We start from the raw sequence: 27,151 nt of genomic DNA, 5'->3' as shown, positions 1-27,151 counted from the left end.
TTATAAAGATGCAAAATTTTTATTAAAATAAGACGATAAATATATAAAATACATTAATGTTAAAAACATATTAAATAAAATTCGGTCATGATACTTTATAAATAGCACGATCTAGTTTACATCAAGAAATTAAAAGAGACATTCAATACAATTTAGTCATAAAAATTAAAATTCAATTTCATATAAAAGTAAATGTGATCGTCTTATATTTTGAACTGTAAAATTATCAATTAAAGTACTTCAATCAAATTTTTCAAACATATCTTTTTCAATAGATATCATTGTCAATCCATTCAATCTCTCTTATGACATTGTCGACCGTAGGTAACATTTGATCAACTTCAACTTTGAAAAACTTTGTGTAAAATTTTTCAGGCTTCGTTTGGTTAGATAGAATCAACAAGAAAAGAAAGGAAATAGAAAATTTTAAAATTTTTTTATAATTTGGTTAGATGGAAAAGAAAAAGTTTTAGAAAATTAGGATTCTTGTAACCCTTTATTTTTTTCAAAATGTTTCCTTCACAAAACACGGAAAAATTTTATTTTCCCGTGAAAGCATGTCTTTTTATTTTGTATTTCTATATTATCCAACAACTTCATTAATATTATTTTACCCAACAACTTCATTTTATATTTGGAAACAACAACAATTTTTTACTAGATTTCAAAAAACTAACAACTTTATCATTGATAAATTTTTAATTAACTTGACTTCCATTCTTTGTTGTTTTTCATTATATATGAATAATAGTATTTCAAAAGGTCTAAATTAATTGAAAATTTTATCATTTTAAAAACATGTTTTATTACTAATTCTTTATTATTTTATAAAATAAGGGTAATTTAGGTATCCAAACTATAATATGATATTTTCCTACAATTTTCTTGAAGAAATTTTCATCCTAACCAAATAAATATTAGACAATCACTTTTCTTTTCATTCACTTCATTTTTCTTTTCATTTTCCATTTCTTTTCCTTTTTTGTTATTTCCATCTAACCAAACGGAGTCCTAAGATTTGTAACTCTGAAAATAATTTAGTTGTTTAGACTGGGCTTAACGGAGCTTGCCATGCATACACATGAGCCCAAAAATAATATAATAATAAATTAAACCACTTTCTGAGTTTAAATATAACAATTTTTTATTTTTTTATTTTTTTTTATTTTTGGTCTTTTGAAGGGAGGGGATAAAAGCAATTTATTGTTACAATAAAAATTATTGTCTAACATCTATAAATTGATATTATAAACACATGTGTTTATTGCCATATATATATATATATATATATATATATATATATATATATATTTGAAACTTATATATTTTCATAAATTTACATGATATATAAGTATGTATTGTCATTTAATTATAAAAATTATGGCAGCGAGATATCTACTACTATATTCGCACTATATTTCTAAATTTAAGCCCTTTCAAATTGAAGGCCCTAGGCGACCGCCCTAAGGCCAGGTCTCATGGACCTAGTTTTAAGTTTTAACATTATTTATTTGAGCGAAAAATATTTTATATGTTTTTTGTGTTCAGTTGTCCTAAAATATTTAAGAAAAAAAAAAATAAAACCTAAAAAAAAAAAAAAATTATTTATTAATTTTCAGTAAGTTATTTTTTACACACATGTTTTTTGTGTTCGATTGTCCTAAAATATTTAAGAAGAAAAAAAAATATTAAAACTTAAAAAAATAATAATTTATTTATCAATTTTCGATAAGTTATTTTACACACTCCACCTGATGAACTCGATCTCAATCTCCACCTAGATCTTTGCTAAATATAAAAAAAAAAAAATTAAAAATATATATTTTACCTGAATTTTAAAAACATATATTTAAGTGGAAACAAACTTAGCCTAACTAGCAAACTTAATTGGATTCACTGCGTACTTGACCAGTTTTGATTGATTTCGACCCCCTATCGTACTTGACCCGTTATCATTGCCAATGCCCTCTTCCTTAATTTCTCTATAAAAGGAATGAAGAGATTGCAAATATTATACATCTTGCATTCAAAGAAAATAGCAAAATTGGGTCTAATTAATTCTTCATCTCTTCGATCCCAATGGCTATTTTCTATGAATTACTACTACTTGGGCTATTGTTGCCTATCATGCACAATGCAGGTCTCTCTCTCTCTCTCTCCATCCAAATGCACATGCACCCACTAATATCACATATATACAAATAGAAGTGATTTTTGTGGTGTGCACGGTACTAATAATTTTTATTTATTTATTTTTTATTATTTTTTTCACAAGAAATATAACACTTTTTGTCCAAGTTCAACTGACACAAATCCCATCCATCTGTTTTTTGAGAATGGGGAGAACATACTAGTATTTACTCGTCATTATTTTTTTTGAAGTTCATTTACTTGTCATTATTGCCTTCTACATTCCTTGAGATTTAATATAGAATTAAAGTCCACCCCAAGGCTTAGTTGAAAAAAATTTAGGCACTAGTGCCTCATAAAGTATCAAATCTCATAATCAATTCCTACTAAGTACAAACAAATCCTTGGAGGAAAAGTATGTAAATAACAACTACAAAAATATATATAGAACTAAAATCCTATGCACACGATAGTAAATAATAATTCTGCTTGCAAATAATAAGTCTCTCTTTCAATTCTCTACACTAAGATTCTATTATTATTATTATTATTATTATTACAATTACTTTTATTTTGATAAAAAATATTATTATTATTTGTCTTGAAACCTAATATATCATACTATATTGGCTAATGCCTACTACTATTTGCCTAGAATGAATTTAAAATTCTTGAGAGCAATTTTGGCTCTTTTAATCAAGAATTTTCATGTCCTTATTCAACTTCTTAAGGGTTTTTTTTTTTTTTTTTTTTTTTTTTTCGAAGGGTAAAAAGATCCAAATTCAAAATGAGGAAACATGTTAACACCATTTTATGTAACCCTAGTGGTGGTTTATAAGTACACCATAATTTAGGATACTGAGCGTGTGATGTAGGCCACTTGCATGGCATAATATTAAGACATGCCAACCACTGAATTTATTTATGTTTTTTTTTTTAGCTATGGTTACAAATTTACAATTGGCTTTCTCCAATTAACACACTCCACACACATGCAGGTGCACAATCCATAGGTGTTTGCAATGGACGACTTGGCAACAATTTGCCAACGGAGCAGGAAACTGTGGACTTATACAAATCCAATGGCATCGGAAGGATGCGAATCTATGATCCAAACCAAGCAACTCTGCAGGCACTCAGAGGATCCAACATAGAGCTCATTCTTGATGTTCCAAACTCGGATCTTCAAGGGCTTGCATCCGATGCTTCAGCTTGTTTGGCTCACAAAGTGGTCTGAGGTCGCTAGCCAATGAACGGCTGACCTAGAACGCGGGCGTGCCAGAGTCCTGATGGACTCGAATATTTCTTGCCAAACTATTTCTATCGGGTCGGGTCACCGACCTAAGGTGATTCAGGCGAAAGTTGGAGAGTAGGAATGACCCTCTCCTTAAGGTTGCTATTGCCTTTAAGAAAGGACTTTAAACACTCAAGATAAACATGAATTAGAAGCAACTTAACTGGACAATAAATATACCTGAATCTGCAAACCTTTCTTCATTGAACTTGACTGATTACAATGATGAATGAATTACAAACTCTTGATTGAAATGGAAACTAAAGTATTAAATGCTGGAAGATGAACTAAGTACTAAACTGATAGTGTTAAGCTAAACTTGTTGAAATAAAAGCTAAGTGCTAAACTGAGCTTGATGAAATAAAAGCTAAGTGCTAAATGATAGAAATGCTAAAGGTTGAACTTTAGAAATGGTCTTGGACCCCTTCCTTGTGATGCTTGAGTGGGTATTTATAGAGGCTTCCACCTGGTGTTGTCCCTTTCAACCGTTTCTCTAGAAATTGATTGGTTGTCAGCTGAAAGTGACTTTTCCTAACCACCAGCTGGAAAGGTTGACTAACTTGCACATCCCTCTATAGGCAAATACAAGTATGTCTGACATAGTATTTTTGACTAAATGGTGCCTATTCTTTCATGCTTGATGATTTTGGTCTTCAAGCCATTTTCAGCTCTCTGCACCTGTCATGTCTGGCTTGATTTGTACATTAGCCTGGAGTCATCTGATTACTGACAATCCTGACTTCCCTCATCAGATGTTGGTGAGAACCTTCCATCTGTAGTTCTGAACTTCTGACATTGTCAAGTTGTCCTTTTCTATTTCAAGCTTTCTTCAAACTTCTAGACCTGACTTGTTGGGTTCTTGGAACATTAGGATTCACAACCGGTCTTCATTTGAATTACCCCAAAGATTCCTCAAGTGATAATGACCCGAGACCCCTGATCATGACCATTGTGATTGAGAAAGTTGTGACTGAGAGTATTTTGGCCTAAAACTTATGATCATGACCATAGTGACTGAGAAGGTTTTGGCTTAAGACTCATGATCATGACCATTGAGACTGGGAGTCATAGCCATAGTGACTGAGAAGATTTTGGCCTAAAACTTACGACCATGAGACTGAGACTCTCATGACCAAGATGACTGAGAAGGTTTTGGCCTAAGACTTATGATCATGAGACTGAGACTCTCATGACCAAGATGACTAAGAAGGTTTTGGCCTAAGACTTATGATCATGATGATTGAGACTCTCATGACCAGGATGACCGAGAAGGTTTTGGCCTAAGACTCATGATCATGACCATTGAGATTGGGAGTCATAACCATAGTGACTGAGACTCTCAATCATGGCCCAGATGACTGAGAAGGTTTTGGCCTAAGACTTATGATCATGATGACTGAGACTCTCATGACCAGGATGACCGAGAAGGTTTTGGCCTAAGACTTATGATCATGACCATTGAGACTGGGAGTCATAGCCATAGTGACTGAGACTCTCAATCATGGCCAAGATGACTGAGAAGGTTTTGGCCTAAGACTTATGATCATGATGACTGAGACTCTCATGACCAGGATGACCGAGAAGGTTTTGGCCTAAGACTTATGATCATGACCATTGAGACTGGGAGTCATAGCCATAGTGACTGAGACTCTCAATCATGGCCGGTTATGGGCTCAAAACCTCATATCAGTCTTAAATCGAATCGCCATGATTAGAAATTAATCTCTCGCCCTGATGACCATGGGTCGACCCAAAGTTCAGACTTCATGATTTCTGACCACGTGGCATGATTGCTTCGAATTATATTTTAGGTGTTAACAACTGCCCCCCAACTCTATGAAAATGGGTTCATACCAAATTTTCGTAGAGTTGTATTTATTTTGGCCAGTTTTTATGTTTAGCCTGGGACCAGTCAAGGCCAATTTTTGCCTTTAATGTGTGGACAACCACATAGTACGTAACTACCACCCAGATACCAGATTCCACAAGTGAAGATGGAATACTAAAAATCCATGAAGGAAGTGGATAAACCCAACATGGGTAAAAACACAAGTCCCTGTGCTTGTAAATAACAGGAAGCTTGGCTATCACCATTGGAACCTCCATAAAGCCATTAAAAAGAAACATAACCATAGAAAAGTCGAGTGCACCAAGATAAATTCCTCCATCTTCTGATGTATCATGCATCGTTGCTCGGAAAAATACAGTCATCATGATCAGAATAATAAAAAGAAGCAATTTTGAGAATCTCCGATCTCTTTACACCATAAGTGGAAGTTGACAGAGCTGCTGGATGACTATATCATCTATCAAAAGGACGAAACATCTCTTTGGACAAAGAACTACCAACACAGAATGACTGAAAAGCTTCTGCAAACCTCGCCATAGGTACATACTGGTAATTAAAATCAGAGAACCAGTACTGCTTTTGATCTTTTTCTGATATAACTTCTCAAAAAATCAGCCATATTTTTCCTATCTGGACAACGAAACCCCGTAGACGCAAAGAATTCAAGAGCAGCCTCACGGGAGACGATGTTGTGGCCGGGCCGGGTGCTGCCGGCGATGGTACTGGCCATGAAGTGTGCCAGTTAGCTTTTTGATGAAGTTATCACCGTTGTCCCTACTGCCATAGATGGACTCGCCACTGGAGAAAAAAAATGCAAGCCTCAATTACAAGCACAACGCCGTTATCCTCTCCATCGGTGTCATCGTCGGAGATGATGCTCACGCCGTCGTCTTTATACTTGACAGCTTCAGTCTTTGGAATCTTGGTTTTGGATGAGTTTCTAAACTGACCCATATGATGTCCCCAAGCCCAGACTACAATGAACACTTGCATATATACATATATGGCAGCCGCAAGCTTCTGCATGGTAGACTCCACTAGCGCCAGCGATCCTTCTATGAGCTACGGGCCGAGATTTTTTTTTTTTTTTGCCCGCGTTAATGAAGATTGTGAGGTAGATGGCGACTGGAAACACCAACGTTAAGTACCAATGGCGTTAATCACCGTTTCGATTGCAAGCACCATTGTTGTCGCCCCCATCAGCGGCGTCATCGCCGGAGATGGTACTCCCATCGTTTTCTATATTTTCGTGTACCCAACAGTTTTGGGTTTTGTTGAGCTGAGCTATCGCCTACAGTTTGCACCGGCAACAAACTGAAACTTGCCGGAGTGGATTGAATCTCGCCGCCATTAGAGAACTCTCGTCGGCGGCTTAAACTGCAACCTCGCCGGTAACTCACTGAAACTAAAACTTGCCAGAACAAGAATACGCCGGAACTATTTTGATTTTGGGTGAGCTTCAAAACTGACCCATGTGGTGACGCCGGCGAAGCTTCGTGATCAAAGCTCTAAGCTCCATAGGTTTATTTAAATGGGACGCCGTCGCTAGAGCACAACCGCTCATCGTTACAGCCACCAACCACTGCCCACCAACTCAACCTTGTCTTCACCATTTGTAGATTGTCACTAAGCTAGGCGAAATTTGGCAAAGATAATGAAGATAGATAGGCTGCCGGAATAACATGCAAGACACCGTCACCTTCTCCGATGGCGTCACCGCCGGGCATGGTACTCATGCCGTTGTCCCAACAGTTTTGGGTTTTATTGAGCTGAGCTATCGCCTACAGTTTGCACCGGCAGCAAACTGAAACTCGCCGGAGTGGGTTAGACCTCGCCGGCGGCATAAACTTGTCTCTAAAGTTTGGTTCGTTGTTTGTTGGAGCATGCGTCAAGCGTTGCTGAAATTATAACTTCGCCGGCAACTCCTCTCTCTCTCTTCAACATGAATATATGCAATATGGAAACTGGGTATGTCTTTGGCAAGCTGTATTCTCTTGAAAATATATATATATGCAATATGCAATATGAATATACATATATATGAACTATGTACAGCGCACGAATTCTAGACGGCTGTTTAGGAGCTCAATGTCTGCTATATACTGCAAGTCACAGGTCAAAAGTATATATATACCTGTGCACAATTGTCATGCAGGCCCATTTTTAAAATGGGCATTGACCAGCAGCCTGAAATAAATTGCCAGTTTAAAGCATACATGTACTTGAGCACAAATACTGGGCGGCTGTTTAGGAGCTCAAGGTCTGCTATATACTGCAAGTTAATTTGACAAGACAAGAGGGAAACACACCAAACAAAAAATCACATGCCCAATAACTGTTATATGAAAACATGTTACCCAATGGTCCAAAGACGGACGTTAAATCTTTGTTGCTGACATGCTGATCTCCAATATTTGCTTCTGTTTCCCATGTAATCTTAGACGCTCAAACTTTATATATAGCATTTGAATTTGCCAGACTGGTCAACACCATCTTCCACAAAATCCATTGCTTTGCTGTACAATTTGCAGAAACAATCTGGAATTTTAGGTGGAGAATTGTAGATGCATTTGTCCACAGAAAAGAGTGGCCGGAGCAAGTCTTGAAATGTGGCCTACTATCCTCAGCAGTAGCAATCAAGTAATCCACAAAAGAATCCAAATTCCAGTGGCTGTTCTGTCACCAATTTCTGGTGTGATATACCTCTCCGGCGATAATCGAACTCCTCAAGGTACTTCCGGTGAGTTTTTTTTTTATTTTTTATTATATATATATATACGCACCAGTAACTCAAGTATAAAAATCAGTCTTGATGTTTTCTCTTGAATGGCTAAATTAAGTGACCTTAACTTGACTTGTACATGATTCTAAATAAATCCAAGTGACTGTTTCTTCTTGCCAGCTCTTCTTTCACCGTGCACTATCCCTTCTCCAAATTTTAGATAAAGGGTGTCAAAAGAACTCAACAGTTTCCGCCGTAAATACATCTGCTCTGGTCAGTCGACCAGTGAGTATTTTTGAAGTGAAATTTCCTTTCTGTCAGTAACACCAAAATTTTGGCTTCCATTATCCTTCTCACTGGTTCCTCTCTAACTGAACTTTATTTTCTTTTCCTCAGGATCTCAGCCAATGGGTGGTAATAAAAACGTAACGACCGTTGCTGAAAACACGTCAATTCCGGCCAGTAACAAACCTCCCAGTCAGGCTGGGATTGTTCAAAAACTCGTCAACGAGATCATTGCTACAGATATTTTCAGCACTAGTGAAGTGTTAGCCAATGTCCTAGGTGCTGACTCCTCACCTAGAATCAGCCTTGCTCCAGCCTTCAGAGATAGTCCACCAACCTCACTTCTTCCATACTGTCCCTTAGCTGAGGAGCAACTCCCATTTCAGCGCGAGTTCTCTAATCTTGTGGATTCTTCCAACCTTATAAAAAATTGTCCGATCCCTCAAAGTGACTGGATTGATTGGGTCGATCGGGTCGAACCTCACTACGGAGCATTATGGAAGGAGGTCGGCATTTATGATGCCATCATTCTTTCAAAATATCGAATCTCTATCGATAAGGAGGCTCTCGTCTCATTACTCTTTTTCTGGTCAAGTTCCACCAATGCCTTCCATCTTCGGTGTGGTATGATTGGCCCGACGGTACAAGATATCTGTTTTCTTACCGGGCTTAGGCCTCATGGTACAGAAATAAATTCACTTCTCACCGTTCCTGAAGTAGCTTATGAATATCCAAAGAAACCTGACGCTTCTGAGCGCATTACTACCCATGGCCCTTTTATTAAAGCCAGCAAAGGTAAAGGAACTTCGGTTTCCATCGCCGAGCATATTTCTTTCTTAGTGTACTGGCTGAACAGGTTCTTATTTTGCATTTCTTCGCTCACAGTCACTAAGGAATTTACTCAATTAGCCCTTGCTCTTCACTCGGGCGAGAAACTTGCTCTCGCTCCTTTTTTGCTTTCTTATCTTTACCGTGGCATCGGGGAATATGTTGCTTCCAACTTCAAAACCTGTTTTGGGCCATTCTGGCTATTACAACTTGGGAATACGCATATTTCCCTGAGCTTTACCCCGATCTCGACTTGTCAACCGCTGTTCCTGTTCCCGTCTATCATTATGCACATATTCAACCAGGAAAAAGATCGTTCAAAACCATGTTCTCCTTCTTTTACAAACTCCCTGCATACCGGGCCACTCATCTTTTCTTGCCATTCTCTCCAAGACCGAGGCGACCTTTGTGGCTTTCCTATCCCCCTGCCCAGGCTCCACCGAGTTGCCAAGACGAACATACACAAACCTGGGCCAGTTTCTTGATTGCTAGGGACATCTCTTATGGATGTTCAAGAATGGGCTCTCCAAATAGTTAGTGTGGGGTGGAGTATTACAATCCCCCACAATTTGCTAGACAATTTGGTCTTACCCAACTCGTTCCACTTCCGCCTTTTCGATCTTTCAATACTTCTTTCTTGGAACGAGTAGTCTTCACCTCAAAAGAAACGGTGGATAGAGTATCCTCCCGGTTCAACCGTCTCTGTAACAAATTCTCTTTGTAGCCATTTCTGGAAAATCCTGATACTTCTCCATCCTTTGACTACTGGTGGGAAACCATATTGTGGAGGTTATGGTGGAGGATTCTCGCACTATAACAAATAGGATTGCCTCCATTTTTATTAAACCCCAAGGAGCCTCGACCAAGCCATCAAAGGGGATCAGTGTAGCTAATCCTGGTTCTCCCAGCAGGACGAAAAAATCAAAGTCGTCCAAAGAAGGTACACACTCATACTTACATATATATAAATACCAAGTTCTATGCTTTAGATCATAAAAACATCTTTTCCTTTATGTAGCTGTTGACTTCTATGACCCATTGGGAGTTTCTGATCATGAGGCGGAAATGCCTGAGGCTGACGAGGAAAACATGGTGCCCCTCAAGAGGCCTAAGGTTTTCCTTATGAATTCTTTAAAGCATAATCTCTTAGAACTTTAGCTTACTTATATGTACCACCTATATACCCCTTTTTTAACCTCAATGGTATTCCAGGTGATCAGGGCAGGGAAAGGAAAAAAACAGGTTACCTCAGTCAGGACCACCAACCCTTTGCCTCTGATTGATGAAGAGGAGGAAGAAAATCCTGACCCCTTGATGCCATCGACTTTCTCAGTTGAGACAAATATCTCTACCAGCCGTGAGGTAACTAGGCTTTGTTTTTACTTCCAGTATCAATGTACCTTTGCCGATTCTCATGGCATCTTTACGGACAGGTTTCCTCACACTCGGCTAGGTCGTTGTCAAGAGATAGGATCAACATTTGTGATGACATTGCGAATGCTGATCACCCTCGCACTAGTGGAGTCGAGTGTCAACAAGCCACTACTCAACCAAACACTGTCTTTCATCAGTTTGATGGGGCTGAGGTGATTTTCAAGATGATATTTCAGTATATTTCCCTATATCTTTATCAAAGTTAGGCATTCAAAACACATTCTTCTCTTGCAGGTTGCCCCGGGCACACAACCAAGAGTTCCAAGCCCTTACTCTGCACCAGCGTTTGCTACCAGACGCACCTTTGGCCACGTGACTCGGCCTTCACCAGTTGGTGTGAGTATTTATGACTTATTCTCTTATTCAAGCCTTGACTTGTTTTACTAAATTCCTTTCATTCACAGGCTGGCTCAAATTCTCAGTCCCAAACGCCCCTTCAAACTTATAGCACGATCGATGACTTTGATGCCTACTTTTCTGAGATAGCGGTTGGGTTTGATCTAGATCCCTTGATGAACGAGCCAGTCGTTGTGCCTACGTCTTCCAGTCGTCTGCCAGATATTGAGGGGGCAAAAAGATTACTAGTCGCCGTCGTGTCCCGAGACCTCTCTGAGATGCCAAGTTTGGCTGCTGATGTGACTGATGCCATGTCCGTCTTGATAGATCATCATGACTTAAGTTAAGAACAGATAAACCATCTTCAATCTGTCCAGAGTCGATTCCCAACCCTCGTCTCTGATTTTCAGCTCTCCTCTCAGAAGGCTGGTGAGCTGTCGTCTACGATCCATGAAAAGCTGCAGGAGCAAGAATCTTTGATTCAACAAGAGAAAGACAATGTATCCCATTTTCGGGCCTTAAAATTAACTCATGTCAAGGAAAACCAGAGAGCAGCAGAGATCGAACGGGAAATAGAACGTCTCAAGATGGAATTGACTGGAACTGCCCGGTCGAGAGAAGGACTCGATATTCAGATGAAGGAGATTTATCAAAAGAATGTGGAAATTGATCAGCAGAGAGAATCGGTCTCAAAAGAAATTCCTCGACTGAGGACTGAGAAGGCCAAAGAGGATGAAAAAATGGCCATGTCTAAGAAAAAGTGGGATGAGCTCAAGAGTCATTTTGTTTATCTGCAAAGAAAATGATAGGTAATGACTCTTATAAACTTTTGTACTTAATGAAAACAATGAATGAAATGCATGTCTCTATGGTTTCTGGTTATTTAACCATCTTTGGTTTTATTCTCCATTGTCTCCCACATTGTAGGATAATAAGTTTTTAAGTATCGGCAATTAATCGGTCGAGGGTGTATTTCCCCGTCAAGATCTTGCAAATGATATGCGCCTCCTTTTAAGACTTTGTAAACCATAAATGGACCTTCCCAATTTGGTGACCATTTTCCATATTTTCGATCATTCACACCCATTGGGAGGACAGTCTTCCAAACCAAGTCACCTTCACCGAAGATTTTGGCCCTAACACGCTTGTTATATGCCCTTGCTACTCGCCTTTTCTGAACTTGTATGTGGTCAAGAGCCCTTAACCTTACTTCGTCTAGGTCCTCCAATTCGATCAACATAGACTCATTATATTCAGCAGGGGTCAAATTATTTTGCAATGCGAATCTCATTGACCGCACAGTCACTTCCATAGGCAAAACTGCATCATGACCATAGGTGAGCATGAATGGAGTCACACCTGTGCTTGACCGTTAAGAAGTCCTATATGCCCAAAGTGCTTCTGATAACAGTTCATGCCACACCCTAGGGTTATCTTCCACCATTTTTTCAATGATGCCTTTTAGCGTCTTATTAGACGACTCGGCTTGACCATTTCCTTGTGCAAAGTGAGGGGTTGAGTTTAGGAGCTTGATCCCGTACTCTGCTGCAAATGCCTGCACTTCTTGGGCGACAAGGGCTGAACCTCGATCAGTTGTGATTGATTCTGGGATCCCAAATCTATGAATAACATGTTGTTTGATAAACCGAATCACATCTTCTTGGTGCACTGACTTCATGGGCACCGCTTCGACCCACTTGGTAAAGTAGTCAGTTGCCACAATGATAAAACAATGTTGTTTAGAAGAAGGTGGATAAACTTTCCCTATCAAATCCATAGCCCAACCTCTAAAAGGCCATGGTTTTATGATTGGTTGTAATTCAATCGCCGGGGCTCTATGGATTGGCCCATGCCTTTGACACGCTTGACATCCTTTGGCGTATGTGATACAATCTTTAAGCATCCCGGGCCAGTAATAAGCGTACCTTCTAATCAGCCACTTCATCTTTATTCCAGCTTGGTGAGCACCACATATCCCTTCATGGGTCTCTCCCATTACTTTCATGGCTTCTTTCTTACTGACACACCTTAAGAGTAGGTCATCTTTAATGCTTTTCCTGAATAGGTCTCCATCAATCATCACAAACTTAAGAGCTCTGATCTTTAGCTTCTTGTCAGCCTTAGGGTCTGGATTTTTGAGAAAATCGACGATCGGTGTTCTCCAATCATTCTCTTCCATATCGTCTTCCACCTCGATTGCAAAGACCTCTGCCAACAATTCTTCCCTCGCCTTAACTGAGGGTAATGATCTTCTCTTTATTCTGATCAAATTCTCCATTATTCCTTCTGGCACCCTAACACCAGATGCTATTTGAGCCAAATCATTGGCCTCTTTATTATGCAATCTATAAACATGCTTGACCTTTACCTCTACAAATTCTTGTAGTAATTGCATGGCTATAGAGTGGAATGGTTTGAGGTGCCAACTTTGGTACCTGAAATTGTTGGACAATTGACCGATCACTAGACTTGAATCACCTATGATTTCAACGGTCTGTGCCCCCATCTCTAAGAGTATTTCAAGACCAATAATCAGAGCTTCATATTCTGCTTGATTGTTAGAACATTTGAAATCTAGAAAGAAAAAATATGTTGTTTTCCTGCCATTTGGTGCAATTATTACAACTCCAGCTCCCCCGACATCATTTGCGCTGGATCTGTCAAAAATTAGAGTCCAAGGAGTTAGTTGAATAGCACATAACTCCATTGCATCATAGACTCCCGGATCAACATCCAAGCATGGATGGTCAGCTAGGAAATCAGCAAGTGCTTGGCCCTTCACGGCCCTTTGAGGCACATATTGGAAACTGAATTCCATAAGGGCCAAGGACCACTTGCCTATTCGTCCAGAAATTATTGGACGAGAAAGCATATACTTAATTAAGTTAGTGGCACAAATCACATAAACTAAAACAGGTAGCATATATATTCTCAATTTGTGAGCAGCAAAATACAAAGCAAGACACATTTTTTCGATTGGCGTATATCGACGCTCAACCGGTGTCAAAATACGACTAAGGTAATACACCGCCTGTTCTTTCCCTACTTCATTATCCTGGGCTAACAAACTTCCGATTGACTCATCCGCGGCTGAAATATATAACTTCAGCGGCTGTTTCTTCCTAGGCGGCATAAGGACAGGAGGGTTAGCAAGATATTCCTTGATTGATTCAAACATATGTTGGTGATGCTTTTCCCATCGAAAGTTTTCCTCTGATTTGAGCTTTAAGAGCGGAGAAAAGGTATGGATCTTTCCAGCACGGTTTGAAATAAACCTTCCCAAGTATGTGATTTGACCAATTAGTCTTTGTAACTCTTTCTTGTTGCGAGGTGGTTGAGCTTCGATGATTGCCCTAGCTTTATTCTTGTCGACCTTGATACCCCTCCGATGCACCAAGAACCCTAGAAAGTTCCCTGCTGTCACTCCAAAGGCGCATTTAAGTGGGTTCATCTTCAAACCATGGGTTCTCATTCTCTCAAATGATCTCCTCAAGTCGGCCAGATGTTTCGCATTTGTCGCTGATTTCACCACCACGTCGTCAATGTATACTTCCATAAATTTCCCAATCATGTCATGGAAGATTGCATTCATAGCTCGTTGATAAGTGGCTCCGGCATTTTTCAAACCAAAGGGCATCACCACCCATTCGAAAGTGCCTATGGCTCCCGGACATCTAAATGCCGTTTTGTTAACATCATCCTCTGCTATGAATATCTGGTTATATCCTGAGTGACCGTCCATGAATGACAGAATCTTATTCTTGGCGGCCGCATCAATCAATTGATCGGCCATGGGCATTGGATACTCATCTTTTGGAGTAGCTGAATTTAAATTCCTGAAGTCTACGCACACCCTAATCTTTCCATTCTTCTTAACTACGGGAACGATATTGGATAGCCAATCACAATACCTTATGGTCCGGATGAATCCTGCTTTGAGCAACCTCTCAATTTCCTCCTTCACTTTCATAGTCACTTCTGTTGACATACGTCTAGGCGCTTGCTTGAACGGTCTAAAACCTTCTTTTATAGGTAGTCGATGCTCGACTAGCTGCCTTGGTAATCCCGGCATCTCAGTGTAATTCCAAGCAAAACAATCCTTATATTCTCTAAGCAACAAGATCAGTTCAGCTTTAAAGTCAGGTTCTAGAAGATCACTTATGTAGGTTGGCCGAGGCTCTTCTTCTGCTCCCAAATTGATCTCCAACAAGGGATCCTGAACATCGGCTTTCAGATCCTCTAGCTTAGCTGGAGCTGCATCTAGCTCTTCTAGCTGAATAACATCTCGACAATCCCCTGACTCACCTTCTTCTATGATTTCGGCCATATTGGCCGACATATCACTCCACAACATTGCCCGTCTTTCGGCGAGATATGCTCTCAGCCGTGCCATGCTAGCTTTAAATGCTAGCATTTTCTCCTTCTCCTTTTGGGCTTGGTCCATTAACAACCTGTTGTTTATTAACTTCAACTATCGGCCTTGGTTCGTAGATAACACTTGGCCTCGATAGTTCCTTGAATAAATCGGATAAGTCCCCGTCTGTCAGATTTTTCCTCATCGTCGCCTTCTCAGGCTTGCTATACTTGTCACAACCAATAAGCCTCACAGGACCCATTTCCTCCTAATATAAAACTGCATCAGCCACATGGACCCGAGCTTCGAAAGGCTTGTTATCTCCCCATATGACTTGGATTTCATCCCCATCCCAGAAAATCATAAACTAGTGGAGGGTAGAAGGGATGCAAAAATGTGGGTGTAACCAATCACGCCCAATCAAAGCGTTGTAAGCCGCCCCTGCGTCGACCATGAAGAATGCAGTCATGGTCTTACATCTTCCAACTGTCATTTCCAAGGTGACTACCCCTCTGGTCCTGGCTCTGCCCCCCGTGAAATTACTGACTGTCAAGTCAGTGGGAATCAAGTCATCTTCCGTTTTTTGCAGCAACCTCATGGTGTTCATCGGAAGGATATTAACCGCAGATCCATTATCTATCAGTGCCCGAGACACTGGCATCCCTTCTAGGAACACTCTGATATAGAGTGGTTTCAAGTGTTGAGACATTGCCGCAGAAGGCTTCTCAAAAATCACCCTAGCCGCCTGATCTCTCCCAATAGTTACTGACTCATCATCTCGTGGTTTAGCTCTTATCACAGCGACTTTCTGTTTCTTATCTTCAGAGACCAACTCAGATGGGTTCTCAATAATCTCTGGAACTTCCTGACCTTCATCATCGATCACCTCGACGTCTCCTTCTATAGCGGAAGGTTGATCAGGTTTAGCCTCAAAAATATGAGGCAAGGTAAGAACTATATTGCAATTCACAATTCCTTCAAATGAACCAAATTTGATACCTTTTGAACCATCATCCTGGTCATCCAGGTCGAGTTCGTCATCACCAAATCCTGCTTCATCTTCAGCTTCTTTCATGGAGGAAGACGCACATTTCTCTTCAGTGCATCCGTTTCCGTCTACACTATCTTCCTTGGATTTTCCCTTCGGATCACTTTTTGAATCTTGCTTGATATGTTCTCTCCTAAGCAAAGTCACCTTCCCTGGCTGTGGAGCTGAATATTTTTCTTCCATTCTCTTTAACTCAGTTTTCATCCGCTGCCACCGTCTTACTTGAGTGCGAGTCATGAATGCTGGCGGGATATCCCTGACCCTAGAGAACTTTGGATGACTCACCCTTGACCATCGACCGTCGTCAGTGACTGGTGGCTTGACCATCCTTTGCCTATGGTTTGGGTGGTTAACTGATGTCTCAGCCTGGCGAGCCACATTTGAGTTATGCTCCCTCAACTTCCAGACAGCATGAGTAAGATTCCTTGACCGACTATTGGAGTTCATTTCTCGCATTCGCTTGTGATGCTCATTGGTATTAGCCCTTCTATCAGGCCATGTTAATTGACTTGCCACAGGCACCCTAGACGATGGTGACCTAGGTCTGTCTTCATGACGTGAACTTCCAGGATATCCCCGAGTGTTGCTGTGGAACCTCTCTCGGTCCCTTCCAATGTCTGTCTTGCATTTAGGGCATAATCCTTGCTTGATCAGCGCCAGTTGAGCCTCCCGCAACTCCTTTTCTAAGTCATCCTTAGACCTTAGAGTTTCCTTAACCATCGGCTTCTTTCCTTCAGCCTTGCTTTCTCTGTTAGCTGAAGTATCCTCAAAATCAATTCTTCTCCGTGGCCTACTGGCCATTGAGATTTCGACCATGTTACTGCTGACCAAGGCTGGGAATGGATCACTGTCAACGCTCATCACCTCTTTCTTCTTCTCCGGGAACTTCCATGCCCCCTTCTCGATCTGTGCCTGAATCACATTACGAAAGACAACACAATTATTAGTTGCATGATTCCAGGAGTTATGATATTTGCAATACTCTCAACCCTTGATTTCATCAGCTGAAGGTATTTTATGTACCCCAGTGACTTTGATAATTTTATCAGACAACAGGTGGTCAAAGATTTGCTCTGCTTTACTTATATCGAAAGCATATTGTTTGCCAGCCTCAAAGATATTCCTTTTGGCTGAAGATGATGAGGGTTGAACACCGCTAACAGTCTCTAAGGGCTTAGCTAAAGCTTTACATACATATGGTTTTTTTGAAATAATTTCAACATCATTGACCTCTAGGTCATCATATAGTGTATCAACCATGTGTATTTCATAATTAGGGTCCTTATAATAGGTCCCCCGAGAGGAGTTTTTCCTCTCGTTTTCCTCTTGTAAGATTTTTTCATACTTGGTAACCCTATCGGCTAATTGGAACAAATCTCCAAAATGAGTACCCTCGAACTTCTTTCGTAATTCAAAGTCTAAACGGCTAAGGGCCAAGTTGACAAACTCTTCTTCAGGCAAAGTGAGTTGGCACCTATTTCGTGCCTTCTTAAACCTAGCCAAAAATGTCTCAACATCCTCATTTGGCAACTGATGGATCCTAGATAGGTCGGACATAGAGACTTCTGGTTCTGTCCTATAGAACTGATCATGGAACACATCCTGCATCTGTTGCCAAGTGTGGATGGAATTTGGTGGCAAGTTTAGATACCACTTGAAGGCAGTCTCAGTGAGGGTGTTAGAGAATAGCTTCATTTTATACCAATCGTTGTTGCTGAGTGGCCCACATTTTAATGTGAAACGGCCAATGTGCTCAAGAGTCGATTGGTTGCCTTCTCCTGAGAAAGTTGCAAAGTTTGGCACCCAAAAATTTTGGGGAAGATCCATCCGATCTATCCAGTCAGGAAATGGGTGCCTAAAAGTAGGTCGAGTAGCCCTTTTTAAAGCTGGTCCATACTGTTCTTGTATGACCTCAGCCAATTGCTCCCTAGTCATGACCATAGGTGGGACTTGGTTCTGAAAAGGGACATTGGGCCAAGGGTTATGTCCCTCTTGCCCCCCTGGGTTCGCAGCCTGAGGTGGCAAGACTTGAGGTTGAAAATGAGGAGGTCGACCATTAGGTTGGTCATGATTCCTCCATCTTGGTTGTTGGTGACCATTCACTCCTTGCTCTACTGGATGGACTTGTGGTGGAATTGGAGCTACTGGTCGAGGACCATTAACCATGGGATGTGGCTGGGCACCTCTTTCTGGTTGACCAACTTGTTGAGGAAGAAACTGGTCCACGGGTCTATCATTCTGGTTTTCTAACCTAGGCGTCTGAGCAATAACCTGCCTATCAATACGAGTCACTAAGGCATTAATCACCTCATTCAGCTGTTGGAGCTGAGTATTAGTCATGTGAGATGAAGCCACCAATGGCTCCATGTTTTTGTTGATTTCCCAAGCGACTTGGCGTTGGGAAGCCTCCACTCTACTTTCAAATCGTGTCACCATATTGCTGACACTTTCGGCCGCCATTTGGTGGCTGGCCTGATGTCCCTCTTCATGCTCAGACCCGGAATCTTGCATGATGGGAGCAGGCTGATTTTCTTCCTGATCTTCCCTTTGAGGGTTAGCTTGTCCAGCTGAAGTCTGAGTCTGTGACCTAGTCTCGACGACCATTCACAAATAAAACACAGGTCCCACCGGGCGTGCCAAAGTTGTTTGGCTCACAAAGTGGTCTGAGGTCGCTAGCCAATGAACGGCTGACCTAGAACGCGGGCGTGCCAGAGTCCTGATGGACTCGAATATTTCTTGCCAAACTATTCCTATCGGGTCGGGTCACCGACCTAAGGTGATTCAGGCGAAAGTTGGAGAGTAGGAATGACCCTCTCCTTAAGGTTGCTATTGCCTTTAAGAAAGGACTTTAAACACTCAAGATAAACATGAATTAGAAGCAACTTAACTGGACAATAAATATACCTGAATCTGCAAACCTTTCTTCATTGAACTTAACTGATTACAATGATGAATGAATTACAAACTCTTGATTGAAATGGAAACTAAAGTATTAAATGCTAGAAGATGAACTAAGTACTAAACTGATAGTGTTAAGCTAAACTTGCTGAAATAAAAGCTAAGTGCTAAACTGAGCTTGATGAAATAAAAGCTAAGTGCTAAATGATAGGAATGCTAAAGGTTGAACTTTAGAAATGGTCTTGGACCCCTTCCTTGTGATGCTTGAGTGGGTATTTATAAAGGCTTCCACCTAGTGTTGTCCCTTTCAACCGTTTCTCTAGAAATTGATTGGTTGTAAGCTGAAAGTGACTTTTCCTAACCACCAGCTGGAAAGGTTAACTAACTTGCACATCCCTCTATAGGCAAATACAAGTATGTCTGACATAGTATTTTTGACTAAATGGTGCCTATTCTTTCATGCTTGATGATTTTGGTCTTCAAGCCATTTTCAGCTCTCTGCACCTGTCATGTCTGGCTTGATTTGTACATTAGCCTGGAGTCATCTGATTACTGACAATCCTGACTTCCCTCATCAGATGTTGGTGAGAACCTTCCATCTGTAGTTCTGAACTTCTGACATTGTCAAGTTGTCCTTTTCTATTTCAAGCTTTCTTCAAACTTCTAGACCTGACTTATTGGGTTCTTGAAACATTGGGATTCACAACCGGTCTTCATTTGAATTACCCCAAAGATTCCTCAAGTGATAATGACCCGAGACCCCTGATCATGACCATTGTGATTGAGAAAGTTGCGACTGAGAGTATTTTGGCCTAAAACTTATGATCATGACCATAGTGACTGAGAAGGTTTTGGCCTAAGACTCATGATCATGACCATTGAGACTAGGAGTCATAGCCATAATGACTGAGAAGATTTTGGCCTAAAACTTACGACCATGAGATTGAGACTCTCATGACCAAGATGACTGAGAATGTTTTGGCCTAAGACTTATGATCATGAGACTGAGACTCTCATGACCAAGATGACTGAGAAGGTTTTGGCCTAAGACTTATGATCATGATGACTGAGACTCTCATGACCAGGATGACCGAGAAGGTTTTGGCCTAAGACTCATGATCATGACCATTGAGATTGGGAGTCATAACCATAGTGACTGAGACTCTCAATCATGGCCAAGATGACTGAGAAAGTTTTGGCCTAAGACTTATAATCATGATGACTGAGACTCTCATGACCAGGATGACCGAGAAGGTTTTGGCCTAAGACTTATGATCATGACCATTGAGACTAGGAGTCATAGCCATAGTGACTGAGACTCTCAATCATGGCCAAGATGACTGAGAAGGTTTTGGCCTAAGACTTATGATCATGATGACTGAGACTCTCATGACCAGGATGACCGAGAAGGTTTTGGCCTAAGACTTATGATCATGACCATTGAGACTGGGAGTCATAGCCATAGTGACTGAGACTCTCAATCATGGCCGGTTATGGGCTCAAAACCTCATATCAATCTTAAATCGGATCGTCATGATTAGAAATTAATCTCTCGCCCTGATGACCATGGGTCGACCCAAAGTTCAGACTTCATGATTTCTGACCACGTGGCATGATTGCTTCGAATTATATTTTAGGTGTTAACACAGCTGCAACTCAATGGGTCCAGACGAATGTACAAGCTTATTCACCCGATGTCAAGTTCCGATACATTTCTGTGGGAAATGAAGTAGATCCCAACAATGGTAATGCTCAGTATGTCCAGTTTGTTCTTCCCGCCATGAAAAACATCCACAACGCGATTGTAGCAGCAGGACTACAAGACCAAATCAAGGTTTTGTTTGCTTTGCTCTTATACCATTTTGTTGAAAATAAGTGACCTAAATACACGTACGAATAAATATTTTTGAAAGAGACCAATGGGCAATAGCCCCGCTGGTACAAACTTGAAAAAGACTAATTACTAAAATCAAGTTTATTTTTCGACAGGTTTCAACAGCAACATACTCGGGACTTTTGGGCGCTTCGTAACCTCCATCAAACGGCGCATTCGGAGACAGCGCAAGGTCGTTCATGGAGTCAATCATTAGCTTCCTTGTTAGCAATAATGCCCCATTACTTGCCAACATATACCCTTACTTTGCCTATGCTGGTGACACCCAAAACATCCAGCTTCCTTATGCCTTATTTACTTCACCAGGAGTAGTTGTAACCGACGGTTCGTTACAATACAGAAACCTTTTTGATGCATTGTTGGATGCCATGTACTCTGCTGTTGAGAAGGTAGGTGGACAGAATCTGGAGATTGTGGTGTCGGAGAGTGGCTGGCCGTCCGAGGCTGGAACTGGAGCAAGTGTGGAGAATGCAAGCACTTACTACAAAAACCTGATTAGTCATGTCAAGGGTGGGACTCCAAAGAAGCCAGGGAGCGCTATACAAACTTATTTGTTCGGCATGTTTGACGAGAACCAAAAGGGTGGGGCGGAGACGGAGAAACATTTTGGCCTGTTCAGTCCTAACAAGCAGCCTAAATACCAAATTACTTTCGGTTAAAATGGAGAGCTAAATTAAATATATACGTATGTATAATGAATAAGAATAGCTTAGTGCTTATATAGCTTTAACATCTTTACATGGAAAGAGAATCTCTTGGGCAGGGCAGGGCATGCCTCTGACCTCTGTTCTATTTCTATCTTGTCAATTAATTTTTGTCGTTTTGTTTGTTATTTAAGGAAGCTATGTAATATCAGATTTGTATGGAGGAGCAAAAATTAATAAAAGAGCCATTTTAATTTTACATATGCTGTCTTTATCCTTAACGATGAACTGGAAATAATGGCAACAGCAGGTAATTCTATCCGTAATTCTTAATCAGTTGTTCTCGAAGATGAAAATTATTAATTTTGGAGTGTGAAAATTATTAGTTTTGGAGTGTTAATGGTTGCACAAGGAAAACAAGAAGAATGATTCTATTGTTGTTGGGATTATGTGCCAAAAAAGTTAATTATTCATTTTTAATATTTGGCATTTTGTTAAAAAATATGATTTATTATTAAATATAATATTCATGCAATGGGTTTATTATATATTGACATTGTTCGCATTCTGACACTTTTATCTGTAAGATTATAACACACTTTACCTTTATGAGATCGATATGATGATTTATCTTGATCATTGGGACAGCTGACTCTAAGTCCGTGTGTTAGTGTACTTGAAGTACACTAAACTGAATCACCATAAGATCACACACATACAAATCACTGTTATTATTAAATCATTGGGGTTTAGTGGACTCAAATTTTAGTATTGTTCACTTTGACTTACCATTGTGTGATATCATTAAGGTCAATACCACGATAGTGTCTTGGGTAGGTAATGTATGAGCTGTGGGAACACAAATACTTAACATGAAATCCACACTTTTTATAAGAGTTAGAATATCCCATTCATGCAATTTAACAAGCTTGATCATTGAAACCTGGTCATGGCATTTTAGTAAAATATTTACTAAAATATTTTTTATTATTTATTTAGAAAAAAATTATTTTGTAAAATTATTTTATAAAAAAAATTAATTCAATGATTGGTTGCTCAAAGAATATGAGATATAAGTAAGCCTTAGGTGGAATGATATTTATTTTTCTAGGGCTAGTTAAAAATATTCAGTAATGGATAGTGCTGATTCGGGATCTATCAAAATAGCTCAGGAGTGAGTCTAACTAAAGAGGTCCTAACTGAGACTGTAGTAGGTCACAATCAAGAACACAACGGTCAGGATCTTAAGATAGGACTTAGACAGGGGTGAAGATGACGTTTCCCACTTTTCGCTTATGTTTGACTTAGCTTATTAATTCACACAAACTTTTTTTATCTTTTGAATGTGAAAGATAATATATCAGAGATATATTAATTCAAGTGTAAGTTGGTGAATCTAACCAACTATTGTATTTGTAAGACCAAAAGGGGGAGGGGTGAATTAGTCTAAATCAAATTCTTCTTTTTCACTGAACTATCAATGATGACATGCAAATACATTAACCACAAGATATACAAGGAAACCCTCTCAATAGGGAAAAACCTTAGTTCTTGGCCAGCCAATAAAAATTTCACTAGTTGTATGCAAGTAGTTATACACTTAGCTGTCTTACACTCAGCACACACCCTTGTACAAGTTGAAGCACTAGTTTTCACAGCCTTTACACACACACACTAGCTCAACACAGTGCACACATGCATGTCCTAAGCACCCTTGCTTGGACTCAATGAACTCTATTTTTACTCCTTTCCCTTGCCCCATTTCACTTTGTATTCATGACTAGGTAACCTTGTTTGATGTTCCATCTTAGATTATGATCATTCTTAGAATGATTGCCTCATATTTATTCAAGGCTTCTGCTTATGTTTTTGAGTCAAGTCTTGTTGACTCTTATTGGATTTCTTTTGTTGTCCTAAAGGAGGAATGTCCTCTAGTGATCTCTTTGATTCGTTTCCGCATCCGCATTTAGGATTCGTTATAGGGTCTGGTTTTCGGGTTACTCACAACGCTCCATGCTATGGAAATTCGGGCCGTTACAATTTTTCCTCTCGAACATGCCATTCTGTTATGGTATGTAGGCTGCTGTAAGTTGCCTTTTAATGCCATGCATCTCACAAAAATTTGGAGATTCTCATGGGTTGTATTCTCTATCACGATTAGTTTGAAGAGTTTTGATAAGGGCGTTATAACTTTTGAATGCTGAAAAAGCTTCAGATTTGTCCTGTAAGAAATAGACCCACGTTTTACGACTATAATCGTCATTGAACGTAATAAAATACTTCTTATTACCATTAGATGTCGAATTTATAGGCTTATAAATATCTGAATGGACTAGATCCAAAGTCCCTTTTGTTCTCCAAGATTTCCCTTTTGGGAAATGATCACAATTGTAATACCCCTAATTTTAAAAGGATAATCTTGATATTTTAATTAATTATTTAAGTGCATTTTTAAATTCATTATTTGATTAATTGGCTAATTGTTTAATTGAATTATTTGTTTTAACTTAATTGTATGCTTATGTGGTAATTGAAATAATTGTTTATTTGTTTTATTAAATAGTATGTAGCTTATTTGTTAAGAAACAAATCATTTCAATGTTTATTTTATTTTATTTTAAATTTTTATTTAAGGATGAACGTAGACAGTAATAATGGACAAACCATTTGGGTCTCATGGACTACTTGGATATTAGATTAATGGGTATGGTTTTATCCATTGATAGTTATACATATATATATGGGTATATATGTATATAAGATTATGTTATTTATTAATTATAATTAATAGTTACATTAATTGTGATTTTCAGTATATGCTATCTATTATATACTTATAAAGGTTTATATATATATATATATATATATATGTTGTCACGTTGGATTAGGGTGCCGATATATTTAATATATATTTAGTTTATTTTTCTTTTCTTTTTCCTTTGGGAAATAAAATTAGGTTAAATTAGAATTGCCTATAAATATATCATTATATGTCTGCCAAGGGTTTTAGAACTCTATTCACGTAACAGTGGAGGCAGAGAGAAAGAACAGAGAGGTTTCGGAGGGAACTGAGAGAACGAATTAGGGTTTTGGCCAAGAACAAAGGCTAAACCAAGAAGAGGTTTTGAAGCTAGCTTGCTCGTGGGTTGAACCAAGGGCAACAAGGGAGTTGAGAATAGTCGAGGATTGCCGAAAAATTGAGGAAGACGACTTGAGATTTTAATCGAAAATCTCTAAGACAAGTTTTTTCTCTTACTCCTTCCCTTAAACTTGTGTTCTGTACATGCCTAGATAATCTCCAGGATTTAATCGGACATTAAAACTGATCTTGTATGCATTTTAATTTAGAATTTTAACTGTTTTATGTGTTATTAATTGAAAATTGACGTATCGTATCAAGTGTTTCATATTATGTATTTTAAATTATTGTTAATGATGCATACTATATTTTTATGAGTTTCTGGGATTATTTGGGACATAGATTGAACCCCTAGGAACCTTAACAAAATATTATAGAGGGTTCTATACATCACCAGAGGCGAGGAAGATGACGGATTACAGCATACGGCTCTCTGGGAGAAAGAGAGTCGACTCTCCAAAAGAGGGAGCCGGCTCTAGAAGAGAGAGAGCCGGCTTTCCCTCATGGAGAGCCAGCTCCACAAAAAGTAAAGCCGGCTTTCCATGGGAGAGAGCCGGCTCCACAAAAGGGAGAACCGACTCCCTCTTTTGGGGAGGCGGCTCCCTTGCTGAAATACACCAGTAGGTGTAGTTTTAGTATTTTTCTTTGACTTCAGGGGCTAAAACATGTTCTTGAACTTTAGTGGGGGTTTTAAATGATTTATATGAACATGTTAAAGTCCCAGAATTATTAATTTATGCTATCATACTAAGATATTGGACATCATGAAATTTAAATATTGATTTGCATGATGTCAATGGTTATGGTGGATTTAATTGCTTGTCGTTATTCTAGCAAGTTAAATGGATTAATCTGAATATACTCTTGAATATTTCAATATGATGTACTCAGTTATTAATCTGAATTTCATTATATTATTCTCTGGATTTTAATTGATGAACTACTTATTTTGTTCTGTCAATTATTGGATTTTGTGGATTATATACATCGGTATGAAACAATGGCATATTAGGGATGAATTAGTTCAAAACGTTAAATCCTACCTATTTTGGAATAAGGGAATGGATTAACTACAATGTTAAATCCTACTTATATTCATGTCAGATCAATGGAACAGTTGGATGACATATTGGATGCTCATTTTATGTTCTGGATTAGGATGAATTATATATATATATATATATATATATATATATAGTTATGAGCCATAATATGAGCTTTAGTCTCAAGATTATGGTTAGGGTGCGTATATTACCTAGGATGGATAACTGGATATAGTAGACATCTGGGTGCCCTGGTTAGTCTAAGTACACATGCCCACTTTATGTGCGATTTGGATGTTGCATTCTATTCAGGTTGAGACCGACCTGTGGTCCAGTGAGCATCCTATAGTGTGTGTGTGTATATATATATATATAGACTATGTAGCTATTATTGAGTTGTCTAAGATGTATCTGCGTATTGGGTCTCTGTTTAGACTGTAGTAGAGTATAACTTGTTCGTAGGTCTGACCCACTATTATTTTTCAGGTGTTCAACAGTATAATACCCTTAATTTTAAAAGGATAATTTTAGTATTTTATTAATTATTTTTAATTGTGTTTTACTTTTTATTTGATTTCTTTGCTATTTGTTTAATTGTTTATATAAATTGTTTGATTATGTGTATTTGTTTGCTTAAATGTAAGGCATTTTCTGGTAATTAATGATTAGGAATTAAATATTTTAAATGGTTATTTTATTTTATTTTATTTTAATTTATTCTAATGGTTATGGATAGGAGGCATGGGCCAACCAATTGGGTTCCATGGATTACTTGGATAAGAGGTTTAATGGGTACGAATAATTACCCATGAATAGTGTATATATATATATATATATATATATACACACACACACATATATACACATATATATAAGGAAAGTCCTTTAGTGATAATTTGATATATTTATTTTAAACATATAAAAATAATATACATAGATTATACGTAACATATATTTTAGTTATATTTTTAGTATTTTAATTTTATTATTTTCTTTATTAAATTGATGTGGATTGGGAAAAGGAGTAGGGTTAGTATTTAGTTTATAAATATATTACTATAGGGTTGAAAAGAGGATTAGAAATATATCACGTAATATTTTTGAGAGAGAAAGAAGGAAGAAGAAGGAAGAGGAGGAAGAAGAAGGAAGCTATGATTTTTATCAAATCCCTAAAGGCAACTTCTTGTTCTATACTTATCATTTGATCTGTGGAATTTATATCTTTAGTATAATTTTAGGATTATTTAAAGAAT

At 38.8% G+C, this 27,151-nt stretch overlaps 1 pseudogene; it reads left to right on the top strand.

Moving 5' to 3' along the window:
- The first annotated feature begins 1,994 nt into the window (after positions 1-1,994).
- On the top strand, positions 1,995-21,975 carry LOC132295402 (glucan endo-1,3-beta-glucosidase-like; annotated as a pseudogene).
- Positions 21,976-27,151: the final 5,176 nt, after the last annotated feature.

The sequence above is a fragment of the Cornus florida genome, unplaced genomic scaffold (genome assembly GCF_030987335.1).
Source record: "Cornus florida cultivar Cherokee Brave unplaced genomic scaffold, ASM3098733v1 CherokeeBrave_3.0.0_Hap2_Chr02, whole genome shotgun sequence".
In the NCBI taxonomy this organism is placed as follows: domain Eukaryota; kingdom Viridiplantae; phylum Streptophyta; class Magnoliopsida; order Cornales; family Cornaceae; genus Cornus; species Cornus florida.
Note: the sequence above shows the minus strand (reverse complement) of the source record. Positions and strands in the feature narration are given on the sequence as shown.